Consider the following 18154-nt stretch of genomic DNA (forward strand, 5'->3'; position numbering starts at 1 on the left):
CCCCCTCTCCCCAGCGCCGCTCAGTCAACGGCCCAAGCGGCCGTTACGACAGTCGGTTTACCTTAGCCTTTGTGCAGCCTAGAGTTTTGTTAGAGCCGTTATCCAGGTATTGTTATTACCGATTATTCGATCATCACTATTTCGTTATTATCCACTCATGAATATTATCACACGATTGTCGAGCAGTTATTATTATCACTACCATTTAATATTCGAGTATACTATCACTTCTTATTCAGATCTTATTTAATTTATTCGGTTGTTATTTAATTATTGTTATTTTGCATAGAAAAGTAAGTCAGGCGTGTCGTTATGACAATTTCTTTACCTCGCCTTTAATCAGTTATTATCGCCGTTGCTCAGTTACTGTTATTCATTGTTATTACCGATTATTCGATCATCATTATTCAGTTATTATCCGCTCGCGGCTGTTATCACACGATTGTCAATCAGGTATTACTATAGTTATTATAATAAAGTAATAATATTCGAATAATAAATAGTAGTGATAATAATACCTGATCGACAATCGTGTGATAACAGCCGTGAGCGGATAATAACTGAATAACGATGATCGAATAATCAGTAATAACAATGAATAATAACTGGGCAACGGCAATAATACTTGATTAAAGACGAGGTAAAGAAATTGTCGTAACGGCACGCCCGAGTTGCTTTTCTATACGTAATAGCAATAATTAAATAATAACCGAATAAATTAAATAATAATCGAATAAAGAAGTAATGATACTAAATGGATATTAAATGGATGATGATAATATTTAATCGGCATTGAGGAACTCGATCGCGACGTTTCTCTATCTAATAAGTGAAAGTAAATGAAACGCGCTAATTACCTGTCGCGGTAAAGCCCGCAACACCTGCTCGCGTGAGGAGTACGCGTCTTAATTTATCTTAATTATCGCTTCAATTGTCGCGTAGTCGAAACGCGGTATTAAAAATCGGCGCGGAATAATTTAGACAATAACGCGGCAACTCCCAATGTGTTCACCTCGACGATTGACAGTGTTATGGTGTGATGCTCGAACACGTTCTCACGCACTTGTTTACATGCCGCGGCCGTTACGACAGTTCGTTTACCTAGCCTTTGTGGAGCCTAGAGTTTTTGTTAGAGCCGTTGCCCGTATTGTTATTATCGATTATTCGATCATCGTTATTCCGTTATTATGCTCGCGGATATTATCACACGATTGTCGAACAGATATTATTATCACTAACATTTAATATTCGAGTATTATTACTTCTTTACTCGGTTATTATTTAATTTATTTGGTTATTATTTAATTATTGCTATTATGCATAAGAAAGCAACTGTTACGACGATTTCTTCGTCTTTGTTCAGTTATTATATATATACACACGTCGTTATATATATATATACACACACACACACACATACTTTCTCTCTCTCTCTCTCTCTCTCTCTCTCTCTCTCTCTCTCTCTCTCTCTGAATATTCGGACGTTGTGAAAAGTGCGATAAAAGTACGATGCCATCTCGAAAAATATCCGTGAACTAATTTTTCGCTCTACTTTATCATAATTGTTAAAACCTAATCGCATGTAATCATAAACTTTTCTGCAAACTTTTCGTATCTTTTTTTAGCATCAAAACTAAATTTTGAAAGTGTAATAGTGATCTTTGAAATTTTCCTGATTGGATTTACACATTTTTGTTGTGTAAAAGCGTTTGGAATTCTGGGCAAGCAACAAGACGTAAACTTTGCAGAAAAAAGTTAATGTTATGTTGATAAAATTTTCATGTCCAGCATCCCCTTAAATCTAGGTTTAATCTACTATTGAAAAACCGGCCCTTATAGTTATTAATTAAAAAAGATTGATGAATTATCGTGTGTGATACTATAGAAACGGTGCCTTGATCGTGCTAATTAGCGATTAACTGACGCTACTCCCCTCTGGCCTATCACCGCTCGACGCTCGATGCTCGCCTAACGCAATCCTACTCTACTCGAGCGTCGAGCGGTAACAGGCTTCCCTAAAAAGGAGCGACGCACAAAGAGCTCTGATTAGCGCGATTTAGGAATCACTTTTCAGCATTTCACTCACAGTATCATATACAATCATTCGTCAATTTTCTTCAAATAATGACTAAAAATTTTACATAATTGTTCGCAAAATGGTAGAGAAATTTTTTGTTCAGTTTGACCTAACTTATATGCACACGAAATAAATAAATGTCAGACACCTTGTATATGTGTGTGCGTGTGTGTGTATGTATACATATTACCATACTCACGTCGTACAATTAAATACGCGAGTCTAACGAGAGAATCTAACACTCGCCGTGGATTACGGGGGATAAGTTGGAGCGGCGGAATTTACGTTTATACATCAGCCGAGATAAATGAATCCTCGTTAGGTCGAGCACGATGAACCCTCGTTTGCATCATTCCCGAGGCTCTCGATCAAAGTGAAACTTCCTGACTTCCCGATGTCGAGAGCGGCATATATTGAACCGGCGACCTTCAAAGGGCCGTTTGAAGTATCGGAAGGTGTGCCCTTAATGTTTTACCGCCGATTCCGCCGGCGATCGCTGACGTTACCATAACGATCTCCCTCACTTTCTCTCCCTCCCTGCCGCCCCACTCTTTCTCTCGCCGTCAGAAAGCTTCGTCGGTCGCCGCAATTTATATTTCGAGAGCGGTTCGTTTTAACGAATGTATGAGCGCATTATATAAGGCGAGTTCTCGCGTATAAGCGCAGATAAAAGTGCGATCGCGCGAGCACGCGCTAGTGCTAGCGCGCGAATCCTATTTGTCCGTTTTACGTTGATTATGAATCGTACAAAGAGCTCGTTTATCGAGTTTCGAGGTACATTTGGCAGCGAGTGACTTTGAATGGTAACGTAATATTGGAGAGGAGAAGCGGTCATAACTATGTTACTGACCGTAAATGGTTCCACGCTCTTCCACAGTTTAGGTTCTCACGTCTCGCAATAAGTGAAATGTCCTATATTTGGCCGATAATACTGTATGTAATACTACGAGCATCGCTCTAGATCATCGTCGAGATCAAGTAAACTGCGAATGCACGATTCGTGTATTCAATTTTGCCATTTTGGATGAAATTAACGCCACTTGACGCAAAGTAGAAAGAGAAGTAAGAATTTGCAAATAAATATAACGGTTCCATCGTTTATACAATATAAATATTTGTTATGACTAAATTACAGTTAATCCTTAAGAAATATAATTCATCTGGTATCGCCATTTTGAGGGCCATATTGTATTTTCTAGAGAGCCTAGCGATTACATGATCAATGCGTCCTGTATTTCTATTATTACTTTTTTTTTTGCTTTTCCTACACCACCTCCTCCTAGAGTTTAACTGAGAAATTATTTGACTTAGTATACTTTTATCCTTCAATCTTGTTATCATCCATATCGTAAAGATGCGCAGTTCATTTTACATCTATGGTTTTACTTAGCGAAAAATATAATTATATATATATATATATATATATATAGAAATCTGCGTGCAAACTTTTTGTTTATTTTTAAGCTTCTAAATTTCAATCGTAAAGATACAGAAGCGAAAATTTCTTCGAAATTTTCCTGAAATTTACGCTAATTGACAGCTCGTTAATTTCTAAACTTTCATCACATATTGACCAAGGTTCCAATTTATTTCTTCATCGTGTAAAAACATTAGTAATTTAATGCAATCAATACGACATGAACTTTGCAAAGAATGATCAGTGTTTTCGTTGACAAAGTTTTCAAGTGTAACATCCCCTCAACAAAAGAAATTCTTTTCTCGCGGTGTCTTTCTCGACTCTTGAGTAATCTCTCGGATAGTTGCGTGAAACGATTAATTAAACCAAAATAATTTATTAGAATGTGTCATTCGGAAGAAGAAAAGATCGCTCGACAACGTTGTGACGAGTCGTAATTTCGTAACGATAGCAACGATGATAGGCACTCGATACATTAGCATGAGCTCCATCAAAATGACAAAACAATTTTATAAATGGAGATCCGCGACACACGACACGATAAATCATCGCGCCCCATGCATAACGAAAGTGGCGAAGTCATCGATATATTTCGATGCATGTTTTTCACACCCGGTAATTAACGAAGAATTTCCCCGGCCACGGGAAGGAGGAGGTAGGAAGTCTCCGCGGTACCGGAACCGGATGTTTCTGTCGTCGGTTGTGTTTTTCTGCCCCTTGCGGGTATCATGCACGTATCTGACTTTGACCGTGACTCAGCCAGGCGCCGCCATTTAAGTCGTGCCAAAGGGGAAAACAGATAGGCATCGCATGTTAGGCGCGCTCGCTACTGCATTTCCAAACACCGAAATCCTCTTTCATTAACACGAACGTTACCTGCCAAGACGTCGCCGCGAGAGTCATGAGCTAAGGCTTGCCGATTAATAAAAGGAATATACGTTAGTCGTGCTCAACTCTCTCTCTCTCTTTCCGAGATTAACAACGTATTAGCATCTGCTCCGTTCGAAAATCTAATATTCAATTTATCTGAGAAAACTCAGCGGTGAAGCAATAACTATTGTCACTTTAAACATCGAAATATCGATCCGTTAGTTCGCATAGATGTGACATTTCCTTTTTTATATAAAACAGACAAAAACCATGTTCTACGTGTTCCTTATTACAAATTTATCGATGCACTTGTTTACAAATGTATTAAGTACCAATAATAAAACTTTTCAAGAGAAGCGTTTGTACGTTTATGAGGTATGTTTGTTTGTATGTTAATAAGGAACATAGACCACATTTTGTCTGTTTAGAAAAAAAAAACAGATCTGCACTGCAAAAAATTTTACGTTAAATTTAAAACATTTCACATATCTCACTGTCTCATTCACTGTAATTTGTGGGTTAATTTAACGCAAAACAAGTTTGTCATCAAACAACCCAACTAATGTTTACATTTTACAAACCAAATATGTCGCCAAAAATGTACATGTTACGCATAAATTGCATTATTTAACATTTAAAAATGGCGAATATTAACGTATAGAGTAGTTAAAATAACACTACGGCAATATGTTAAATCAGCATACAGGTATGTTAAAAATACAACACAAAAATTTCCACATGGATCGATTTTAAAATAAATATAAAATATTTTTTTACCCTGTGTGAAACAACGATATGAGAGTAGAAAAAAAATTTATCTTGCAGAAAGTACATGATATAGAAGCAGCATTAGCCCTTTTTTTCTAAATGGAGTAAGATAGAGTTTTCTAATCAAAATTTGAGCAAAGCATGATTTCTAATTAGTTCGTATCCTGTCCGTCATTTTTAGGGATAACATGAGTTGGAGTGTAGAGAGACTGCAAAAGAAAGAGAGTAAGAGAAACTGCAATAAGAGTGAGAGAAAAGCTCAAAAACTGAATTGTCAAAACACGTTGCAGTTTTCCCCTCACTCACTCACTCACTCACTTCCTCCCTACAAATGGCGAACAGTATCCTAACTCCGATTTGAGGAACTCTAAGACAATGCCTGGATATCAAGAATATTAATACCTAACTCTGGACATTCTGATTGTTTTGACTTTTACATACGAATATCTAAATTTTTCACGTAGAAAAAATATATGTATCTATTCAATACATCTATGTATATTTTATATTAGAAGTTTAAATATTCGTATTTAAAGAAAATACAAAAACAATAAGAATGTCCAAAGTTAGGTACCAGTATTATTAGTGACCAGGAAATGACTGATACTTTTACCTCAGCTTCGAAACTCTGAGGATTACCTTTTTCATATTTTGAAGATAGTCAATGTAGTAATTATCTCAGTCTGTATAATTCCCAAGAAGTATTACTAGCTGAAACTCCATAATTTCAATATAGAAGCGTAGAAGAGACAAAATATATATCGTGAAAAATCTCATTCCAAATTAATGCAACTGAATGCGAACCGGAGATTTTATTTTCACGGAGGAGCGAACGCAAACAACGGATTTGAAAATACGCTGTCCGCATCCAAAACGGGGAACATTACCACCGACGTTGACACCTGGCAGTGACAGTCGTCACTGACACGCGACAACACCCTTCGGTCGGCGCGTGGCGCATCCCGGCGCCGCATGTAATCGAACTTGGAACACGTGCCTGTGCACGTGTGTGTGTGCGAGCGAATTTTCTGTCATCATCTAACACGATTCGCCGAGTCGAGGAGAAACGCCGTTAGAGGAGGTCGCCTGGTGAAAAATGCTGATCGCCGACGGCGGCGAATTCGACGACTCCGATCGGCGCGTCAATTTGCCAGTCATCGACGCTCCAATAATCGTTATAGACGGGTTCCCAGCGCCCGCGAACCGTCAATTTCCTGAACATGTTGCGCGCAACAATTGTGTATTATTACACGCTCCGTGCCCGAATGATCTGCAGAAATGGCCGCATCGGGTATAATACCGACACGATTTTGCTATATACTAGTTGCACGCTCTCCCAACAAGCTCCTATTGTCTTGGAACATGGCGTCGTATGTACACCGCGAATCGTAATTGGCGATCGATAAAGCTTTCGGCTAATTGAGAACTTCGCGTATATGTATATGATTAATTATTAAATATGTAATTTTGTAATCCGGCCGATTAGAGTTTAGCATAATCGTGTACGATCGTTAAGAATGCATTGCCTGCATCATGATGAAAAGAAAAGTTAGAGATTAATTTACTGCACTTGAAAGTGATCACAAGCAATTTAACATTGATTCAGAATCTTGGTCAAAATCTTGGTTATTCCACTTTGAAGTCCAGCAAACGTCAAATGACGTTTTGATGACGCATTAATGGCATTTCTGACATTAATAATATGTCATTAATATATCCTTCAACATTATCCTGTTACCTAGAAGTATTTTGAACCGAGCTGTCATGAAAATATATAATGTTACTATCTCTTTAATAAAGAAAAAAGTAACAAAAATACAAAAGTAACAAAAACTGACAAAAATCTTAAATATTTTTTCATACATGGACTTTAAATATTCAAAATAACGTAACATAATAAAGTTATGTAACATAATAAAGTTTCATTGTGGTTCAGAAGTAAATGTCTAAAAGTCGAAAAAAAAAAAAAAATTTATATATATATATATATATATAATATAAAATAAAATAAATAAACTATAAAAAAATGTAAAAGTGAAAATTATTCAATACTGTATCGTATGCGTGTGTGTGTGTTTGTATATATACTATATATTTCTATACAGAAAATATACAAAATGTTTGCAGGCCGATTTCTACATTTGTTCGGTTATATTTTACGCTAACTATGATAAAATAAAGCAGCACAGATTTATATAAAATCTCTTTGTACATACTAGCATGTACTATAAATATAAAAAAGACAGCGTGATCGTGTCGATGCTTATACGATCATCTTTACGTCATTATTTATTTAGTTTGTCATCCACTTTGGTATCCCTTTAAAAAAGAATCCTACAATTCGTAAGTTTACTGCGCGTGCATACAACATTCAACTTAAAGTGCATTATCACTTGTTCCGACCTTTCACACGGGCTTTTCTCATTCCTACGAAATATGCGGGACGATAAAATTTAATAATCGCGATCAATGAGGATCATTGATTAAAACTAGCACCCTCGCACTCTCTCTTTCTGTCTCTTTCTGTTCGATGATATCCCGCTATAAGTCGAGTATTTCCACTTTAAATTCAGGTTTTCACGATCGATTGGCCGGCTTTGCAGTCACGATATACCATTACATACTGCCGTTAGGGAACCGGGCGACTTGCACGGGCACGAGCTTTACGAGTTAATGCGACGCGAAAAGCTTTGTAATGCAATAACGACAACTAGTGCGGTGGCGTAGCGTGAGGCTGCATGCCTCGAAATTACGAGCTTTCGAAGTGTGAGCGCGACTTATTTAGATAAGCCTCATAAAATTACCGCTGAAGCTGTGTTACGTACACGGAAAGACGTATGCGACACTTTTAACCACACATTCTTGTACTGTACAGCACCTCGATACGTTTTACATGCTCTCGTCGATATATTTCACAAGCTTGATGTTAACTCGAATTTATGTATCATATTATTAGGTAATAAAAAAATTCAAATAAATTATGTTTTAATTATAATATATAATATATAATTATGTTTTATATATAATATATAATTATGTTTTAATTATAATATATATAAGTAATTATAATTAATGGGTTTTCAAAAGAAGATAAAAAGAAAATGCAAAGAATTAAATGTTTTCTTTAACACAGAGAAAATAGTGCAGTAAAAATTACAACAAAATTTTGTAATTTTAGACTATACAGAAATTATGACAAAGGTTATTATACATTTGTTTAAAAATGTCACGTATGTATAACTTTTTATTACAAGGTTATTGTAATTACTTAAATGTTTATTATATTATATATTCGGTAGATTATAAAAAATTTATTATTTCTATAGTAATTAAATTATATATTTTCCAGTAAATGTTCTCCGAGGGACAAAATCCCGGAGTAAAATACAATTTTAAATAATATAATGGCGTGTGCTATTTTCCATAATTCATTTCCTGGAGATACTATCCCCCGCTCTCCCCCTGATCAAAACATCAAAAGATAAATATAAGTACTATATATTTTACAAACATTGATCCAGTGAACAGACTGAGTCAATGTATCTATATGAATAATAAATACAATATTTAAAAGAATATATTCATTTGTGTATAGAGTCACCACTAGTGACGCAGTCATATTTTTTATGGCTGTATGGTATGAGTTTTCATTAGCATTGCATTCCTATAATAATTTACACCGCAACGTCAGCATAGTCCAGTTTTATAAAAAAAGAAAATACTTGTAAAATGAAATATTAACATGAAATATAATATTAACATAATTTTTGCAACAATATTTCCCCGTGTGCAAATACGTAAAAATGTATATTTAAACTAAGAAATTAATTAAAAGCCACTGTTACACGTAAATTCGAGAGAAAATTAACGCGATGTTTCTTTCAAGGAAGGATTCAATTATCCCTGAACCATAAGTACATAAAGAGAGGAGAAAGACTGACGAAACGCAAGTAATCGCGCACACATAGGAAGCGTGGTTCGCATGCTCCAAGCACTTTGTTCGCGTAATATTCGATCCCTAAATCATTCTTAATCGTATGCACGCAGACGCGCGCACAACCTAAGTGGTACATAAATTGCGCTATTTACGGACAATCAATTATCCATCCGGGATACGCAAATCAACACAAAACACGCAGTCGCAGTCTGCCTAGATTCTAAGAAAACCGTCGGTTGCGCTCTTGCCAACATCAGCGAGTAACTGCACTTCGGGAGATCCTCATCCATAGATGTGTCCGTTTATACAGGTTGTTTCAGACCACTACCGAAGCTACCCTACTCTAGTCGAGTTACTGACGTTACTTAACATTCAAAATTCAATGATTTTGCAAAAGAAAAAAACAGCACGTTATTATCGTAAGCAACAAAACTTTAAATGAAATTCATATTTATAAAATAAATTAAAATTTATGAAGAAATCATTATGTGAAGAAATTTAACCCTCTATGTATAACGTTGAGTACCGATCCGAACCAATATTTGATCGCTCACCAATTTTCGTAAAGGATCCGGGAAAATTTCAAAATAGCGCAAATCTGTTTGCAGATTTTGATTTTATTGTGTTACTACCTTATAGCACAGACTTTTCTATATCTCTGGGAAAAATGTATCCAAAAATATTGATTGTGAAGTAAAGTTATATTTTGTAGTTTAAAATAAAGTTGTAAAATTTATAATTGATAAAAATTATAAATAAAAATTACATCTTGGAATTGTGTTTAAATTTAATTACAATTCCAAATAGTATTCGTGGTTAAATTATATTTTAAACACAAATATTTCTTTTAATTAAATTCGACTTCAATTATAATTCTAAAAAGCATTGATATTAAATCTTGACTTTAATTATAATTAAAAAAAAAATATATATATCCTCGTCTCCAATTACAAAATTCCAAGAAGTATTTGTATTTAAACACGACTTCAAATACAATTTCAAAAAGTATTTTATCTCGACTCCAATAAAAATCCAAAAGATATTTATCTTTTAACTTGACATCAATTACATTTATAAGAAGTAACTGGTAATAATATTATATAGGAATTTAATTACAAAATATTTAATTATTTACAAGCCTGGCTCAAAGTTTCCCGAAATCTGATAGAGCCAGACTGCACTGTAATACCCCCAAAAATATGATTGTATACGGAGGATTAATTATCGAGATACTTGACGCGCTGGGAAACGAAGAGTGAAACGAATGACGATGTCCGTTGGCATTTTCGCCAAGGAGAAATCCCTTTAGATTCGTCAAGGGACACAGTCGCGGGCATATTCGGTGTGTCTGGCTGGGACACCGTGTAGAGTCGATCGTGTGGCTTTTGCCCGAGAGGATTGCCAAGCTCTTCCTCCCGGACAATTCGACCCGGTGCATAATGCTCCGACTGCGCCGTACATCCGTGGTAGCGTACGACCGGCGTGTTGCGAAATGGTCAAACGAACCATATATAGGCGCCTAAAGGCGATAGTACGACGTAACAAATCGCCAGCAAAGGGCGCATCTCCGGTCCCCACGGTGGTTTTCTTTATCGGCGGAGCGGCACGTGAAAAGTGACTTTTCATGACGCACCCCGAAGCACAGTCAAGCGCGTTGACGCGCGGAAATTAAACTTCACGCAATTAGCGCGACTTCCGAATCTCGAGCGAAATGATGTTTTTTGCCCGCAATAATGCATATGCCCAAGAAAATATAATCTTATTCTTAGCTGATACTCTTTTATGTATACTCTCAAGAGGAGACCCCCCTAAAATCAAAAGGGAAATATTCTAACATATAAGAAAAGAACTCTAGTTGAAAGCTTCTCAATCTCTCGCAATTCCATATTCTGAGCGAAAATTCTTACCGAACGAATATTCCTTGTCTATTGAAAAGTGAACTATCAATAGGAAATTTATTAGATATTACTCTAATCTTTTCTTCCTTTTGAATTAGAGGAAATATGTTTATTTAAAGCGGAATGTCTTCTTATTAGAAATAATTTTTATTAAGAAAAAGACTGCAGATATAAAAGACGAAATTTGACTAATGTGTAAAGATGAAGCGCATCAACTTGAACATGAGGACCTCTGATGATTTACAAATAACTACATAAAACTTCAAGATATTAATGAAAAAAAGATGAGTGAAACGGGCTCTATAAGCGCAAAATTTTATCATCAAAATAGCTGGAAGACATCTGCCTCTTAGCATAGATCGATATCGACTGACAGCTCAAGGCAGAATAAGAGTGCGAGCGGCGTGAAGATAACTGTTTTTGACATATCGTGAGCATGTGGTGCGTATGTTGCTAAAACAGTTGCGTTACAGATATTTTTTATGAGATTCCATACAGCCTACAATGTAGCACGCTCTGACTCGCCAATTTTCTTTTCCAAACATTTCAAGATTTCACGTGGTTGTTTGCAAAATGCCAGGGGTTCTCGTGTTCAGTTTGACGTTTAGCTCTACCTTCACACGTAGTATGTCTTACGTCTGACACTTTGTATGAAAGAAGATATCCTCTAAAAATGAGATACTTAATCGTAAACGCAACGATTATAACGTATTATCCGCGCTCACGACGACGAAAATTGAAGTCACTGGAAATTGAAACCGACGCTGTCGGATTTCTGCACGGTTGACACCTCCTGTGAATCAGGAATGACACGAGTGACGTCACCACGCATCTCGCGCGTCTCTGAATCTCGCGAAGTAAAGTAGCTGTACGTGTGCTGACAAGTATGCCCATGCATTAATGAGAGCGGCATGTGTCTTGAAATCGTTTATGACTACGTACGCTACGGAAATGCCGCGCTAAGTTTTATAGAAGAGGCATCACGCGCACGAGAACATTCCATTAATTCCTGGCGTCTCGTCGACCCAACTTCCGTCCTTTCCGCGTTGACTGAAGTCAGCGCGACGTTACATTTTCATCTGGAAACCGGCGTATCCCGCAAGCTTCGGCAACTCGGCGCGCGGAAACGAGGTCGACCGATTAGAGTCTCGTCGAACAAGTTGGCAAAATTACGAGGCCCGATTATGAGTAAATGCATGAAAATTATATAGGCGGAAACGTGCATCGTCGACGGAAGGGAAACTGCTGTCGGCTTGAGTCTCTCCGTTGATGAAATAAACTCGCGAGAAACAGTCGCGTAGGGGAGACCGGGGCAAGATGCTACACTCTTCAGTATTTTGCAGTTACTTTTTACAGACAACTACACAAAAAAAGGGCATTCTTGTTCTGAAAATATTTACTTACTTACAATGAAGAATATTAACACGTAATTTTGAGACACTTGGAGACATACTCGGCAACTCTTAAATCAGTTTTTTTTCTACCCTTAACTGTAATATTATTCTAATGAAATTCAGAGAAAAAGCACTAATGTTCTAAAAGGAATATTTTGCGATTTCGTTTCCATCGTGTCTCTCGCGGTAAATACATAAACAAAGCACATAGCCAACATAGCTTTTGAGCCAAGTAGACCCGGTTTTCTCTACAACACTTGGCGCATTTTTATTAAATCTCCTATAACCGAGCGTGGTAAATGATCAAATTATAAAAGCGCTCGCTCGGCGAAGAAGCGCGTGGCGCTCTCTGCCGCGTGCATATTATATGATATCATATCACCATACGATGTTTCTCAAACAGATTTTCATTGCCCATACGCGCCGTTAACGTCACAGTTAATTAAATTGCGCGGGTAGACGTGAATTTCTTCCGCGAGCATATGAAATATTATGATAATACATGTCCTGTCTCATCCTCTGAGTTCAACAGTTATAATTATATGAAAAATATATACTTATATTATACATATCTATTACAATATATTTTGAGAGAAGCCAAGTTATATATTATATTTACAATGTAATCAAATATTATCGAATATGTTTCAAAGATACATTGGCGATTATCATTTCGCACGGCTCTCTTTTGATATAATAATCCGTTATTATGTGCAAGAACATGATTGTGCGCAAACATTCACACCCTTGAAAAATGTTACTCGGAAAAAAAAACTCTAGTTGCAAGGTACCAGTGTAATCCCATAATCTAAGTGAAAAATTTTATCGAAAGAGTATTCCTCTTCTACTGAAGTGGACTATTTTAATCGGAAATCTACTATTCTTTTTTCTTCTTGTGTCAAGATGAAAATGTTTATTTCAAACAAAACGCCCTCTTAAGCGCGATACGAGATATTTTAAATAAAAGACAGAATTTTAAGAATATTGTGTTTAAAGTATTTTTCTTTTGATTTTAAAGAAATCTCCTCTTGGGACCATATCATTGGGCACAGAGAGAATTATATATTAAAAATTACTATAGGATTATGTAACCGAGAAATATATCAACATTTTGTTGTAATTGACTATTCTTTCATTTTATATGTACTATTCAATTTAGAAATTGAAGTGTGCTATTGAAAAATTTGCTGTGTGTTCCTTAGTAAGACGGACCTCACTGACAGTCAATTCCTGCCGTACACTAAGAGGAAAAAAGAATAAAAAATATTTATTCGCGGTGGAAGTATAACATATTTAATTATATTAATATAAAACATTTTCCAAATCAAAAGATATATATTTTCTTAGAACCTTAGCTCTTCATGAAAGCCATTGTTTATAATCTATTTAAATAAAAGAATTTAGATCTAAGTAAATATGTTATTAGTAATTAAATAAGTATTCTTTTATTTTCCAGATATTTTTTCTCTTAGTATACTAAAAACAAATCGAGAGGAATTTATATGAATAAGAAAACTATATCCTTTTCGTGTGTAAGAATAATTTCCTCTAAGATTCGGAGAATTTCGATAAGGTGAAATTTCTGTAGGTCGCTCAAAAAATGCGAAAACGTCCGAGAAGCTACGCGCAACGCGAGAAGAGTCTGTCGCCTCTTCATTTCGTCACCGCGCGCAATCGGCCTCCGTAAATTTGAATAATCTATCGAGGACATTGATGTATAGGGTGCACTTTAGTGCATCGCCGGCGAAATGAGCTTGTTATAATGTGCTGCACGCGGGAAAGCACTCCACTATTTAGAACGTTTCAGTGCACGTAACTACTAAATAAACTACTAAAGTTTAAACCCCAGTTGCGGTTCGACTTGGCCCTGAGGCGTATCTGGGTTAATCGACGTCGATGAAATTCTGAAACGAAGTTACGAGTGCTGCGGTCGAGCACGATCGTTTCGCCATCGGTAAAATCGGATGGGCCACGTTTATTTCGCCGGAAATAGGACCGTCGGACAGCGGCTCGCGAATGAGCTTCTCGGCGCACCGAAAAAAAAAAAAAACAAAAACAAAAAAGAAATGTCTATCGGTTAGGCGCGACTTAACGACCGTATAATATTTATAACTGTGGACACGCGGGAGAAGTGACTCTCTCGCGCCGATACGTCGTCAACTTTACGAGGGGGTGAGAGGGGCTTCGAGTAACAAATAATCGCACGAACGCGCTCGCACCGACGCGACGTCGATCGACGGAGTGACGATCAGCGATTTAACAAAACGCAAAATTCTCACCCACTTACACAGACAACCGGGAACGGAAGCGTTACACAGCGACAAATAAATACAGCGGTTGGCTCTTATTTTTCGCCGTGTTAAATCAACACAATAATGCTTTCGTTGCCTCCCGCCGAAAAAAAGAAAAAAAAAAAGAAGAGAGTAACTGTCCTGTAATTATTATTGTCCGTTAGTTGCGCGAGGCACCTCCGGACCATTATTATCACTGCCGTGAAGCCTAGCAAATCCCGCTTCCGTCAAATAGCCGAACAAAGGGTCCTTTAAAACAAATTTCCTATTGAACGTTTCGTCCCAAGTCCAATAAAATCGCTTTTACACGTCGGACTAGCAACCGAGGTTCGACCTCGTGCGCGCGCGCTCTCTCGCCCGCCTGTCCCTGTGATCTACTATTCGCCTTTTTCACTATTCACAGTGTGCTTGATTTTTGACGTGAAATATTTCCTCGATCAATGACCTTTCGCTGACTTCACCATCGATTGCGGACTGTCCGCGGGAACAGCGTACCGAGAGAGACGAGCGATTTATCAATTTTCAGGCCGATTGTTCCGCTGTATAAAATATCATCCACTCGTTTGCTCCTCCCCGTCGGATAGCCGGTGCGATCGCCCAGGGCTCTACCCGCGGGATAATAATTATTATTTCACGCGGTTAACGAACGAATTGTGTCACGAGCAATGCCCGAACACGTTCCCGGACGGAAGGGAGAAAGGGGAGCGAGAAAAAGAGGGGGAGAAAGGGAGGTAGAGAGAGAGAGAGAGAGAAAGAAAGGGAGGGAGGATCAGAGGGAGAAAGAGCGGACGGGTGTTACGAGAATGAAAAAAGGAAAACGTGCGCGCCATCTCGTAATTACCGTGGAACGTGAAATTCGAAAATCCTGATTGGCGTGCGCTCCCGTGGAAAGAGCCGCGTTTGGGAAATTTTTGCAGGCTGACCATCGCGAGAGAGCTATATTTTCGATGATGACTTTTTTCTCCTTCCCCAATAGCTCTGATCCTCCGATATTTATTATCGCGGAATCGAACGACACTCGCGCTACATGTATGTTTACACGTCGGGAGGGAGAAAAAATCAACCCCTCCTCTCGCGCGCGCAGGAAATGTCGATTTCGTTTAAATGCCGAGTGTCGGAGTGGTTTAATAATTCGCCAATAAAATCGTCACTCGACACGGTCGAACAATGTGGCACGCGTGTTTTCACCCTCCTTGCAACGCGGAGACGCGCTGCAAAAATTATACAGAGATGTAAGACGCGGAACGACCAACGCGACGGGATCGTCATGAGAGGCTGTAGGTGAGATCGGGTCTAGAAGTCACACGGATCAGTTGTCACAAAGCTTACATCTCACGTAGTAAATGGAGGAGCATATTTTTCTCTCTGTGGTACAGGTTGCTCGTATCATGGTAGTTGGGTAAAAAAAAATATATTTAAAAGTATATTTATGAGTACTTTGTTGAAATTGAACGACGGGAATACATTCTTTTCGTCTGTATTTTTATTTGTCCGTTGCTTTTGGAATTTTGAGTAGCAATCTCTCTTCAATTGCAAGAAATATTATAGGTTTAACCTAACTTTTCCTGTATTTAGTTAACAGTTACTACAACATAATTTGTAAATAGGATCTCGTTTATTCCAAATGAAAGTTCGAGTTAAGTTGTCTCAAATTAAGTCGGATTACCTGAGCCGGAAATTTTGATCCTACTTTCAGCCTTACTATTCCATTCAACGCTTATTTTGATACTCTAAAATCTACATTAACGTCTTTTGATTCTACTTAATCGCATATGTAGTGATATATTATGTTATACATGTCATAACAGTGAGTCAAATTATTACAAGTTTATGAGAATTATTATCTTCATAGTTTAATAATTATTTATTGTACCCAACAAGATATCACTAATAAAATGCTTTAAACCTTAAAACAGAAATAATTTATCTTGTATCTTTTACATGAGAGAGATATATGACAACCAATCCTAAAGATATGGAGTAGATAGTCACATTTGCGCGACTCTTTGCTTACAACTTAATAACTTTTTTCTGAATAAATATATATATAAGGATATTTTTTTCCCTAACCTTATAGGTTCTCTAGTTATATGGAAATGTGTAAAATATTAAAAAATATTGTATATATCTCTTTTTTAGTCAGTATATAAAAAGTGTGACAACTAGAACCCGATTTCCTCTACTACTTCTGTCGCGTGGGACACGTTAATTGCACTTGCTTGACGCAAAATCGCGCGGATCCTGCGTTAATTATCATTGATCGCCAGCTCCGTGACAGCCAGCCGATTACTATTTACTGGCAATCGAGCGTTCTGAGCGACTGCAAACGTTCCAACTAATTACCAATTCGTCAATCAATGTGGCCCTCCTGAGGCCATTCGACACCTAATTAATTTTACATTATACTTAGTCGCGCAGTAAAGATTAATACTTCAATTGATCGACGAGAGGGATTTATTTGTGCCACTTCGTAATATTTTCATCACAACCTCCCGCCGCGAGAGCTTGACCGAGAGCGGCTGAGCTTTACAGCGGACTTAATTAATTGCGATTTGATTTGATTCCTTCCGACTTTGTACTTTCACGGGTTTACATCGCCATAATCACTCTGAACGTGGGCAAAGGCGAAAGAAAAAAAGAAAAGAGGAGCGTGACCATTTGCGACTTCTTATTGCGGAGGCGTAACAAAAAGGACAAACAGGCGCGGGCTGTCAACAATTATCTCGACGGTCAAGACCCTTGTTAGGTCCACCAAAGCTTTTGGCAAACAATCGGAAATAAAATTAATAACGACTGTTTGCCGACGTGTTAATATCGAAGGAAAATACGGGGAAAAGTAAATACACGCTGGAATTTCATTCTCTTCTTGGCGCGCCTCTCCTTGGGAGAGCCCCTGAGACGGGAAGACGAGGTGGAGGATGAAACGAACGCGACGTTGCGAGAAGGACGCGGCTAAAGGGGAAGGAGTCACCGACTCGGCCTGCTTTCGCAGTCTTTGTTTATCCTCTTCGGGGCGGACGTTTTACAGCCGTCAAGTCGACAGAAACTGTCCGGCCTTCTCGATAGACTCGATATTCTCGTTCTCCGTTCTTCGAAACGCCTCGTCCATCAAGAGACGGGCCACATCGACGATTGATAATGAACGACATAATAATTCCTAATTTATATAAGGGGGAAAATTAAATCCTTTCTGAGAATTTCATGCTTCATCTTGTCGATAGCAAGAAAAGCTTTGCGCTTTATGCTCGTCATTATTAAAGTTGCGGGTCTAATAAACATGTGGATATTGTTCGATATATTTAAGACTAGAAATGTATGCTGCCAATGAGGCTGATTCCGATTAATTATCTATCAAAGATATATGAATTATTTGAATTTGAATTGAATTGAATCAAAGTTGTAAGTAAGATTCAGTTCGACTCGAATCTTAATACTTACTGTTCAAATGTGAATTACTGGATATATATATATATATATATATATATATATATATATATATATA

General features: G+C 37.5%; 1 protein-coding gene and 1 long non-coding RNA gene across 5 annotated transcripts in view; one reads left to right on the forward strand and one right to left on the reverse strand.

Moving 5' to 3' along the window:
- LOC116849590 (teneurin-m) overlaps positions 1 to 18154 on the forward strand; it is a 967489-nt gene that overhangs the window by 508511 nt on the left and 440824 nt on the right. The gene's annotated exons all lie outside the window — the stretch shown is intronic.
- Positions 1 to 18154, reverse strand: part of LOC116849593 — a 66773-nt gene that overhangs the window by 972 nt on the left and 47647 nt on the right. The window lies entirely within an intron of this gene.

Source organism: Odontomachus brunneus, unplaced genomic scaffold (genome assembly GCF_010583005.1).
Source record: "Odontomachus brunneus isolate Ranch 3 - 2012 unplaced genomic scaffold, Obru_v1 Obru_scaffold_119, whole genome shotgun sequence".
NCBI classification, from domain to species: domain Eukaryota; kingdom Metazoa; phylum Arthropoda; class Insecta; order Hymenoptera; family Formicidae; genus Odontomachus; species Odontomachus brunneus.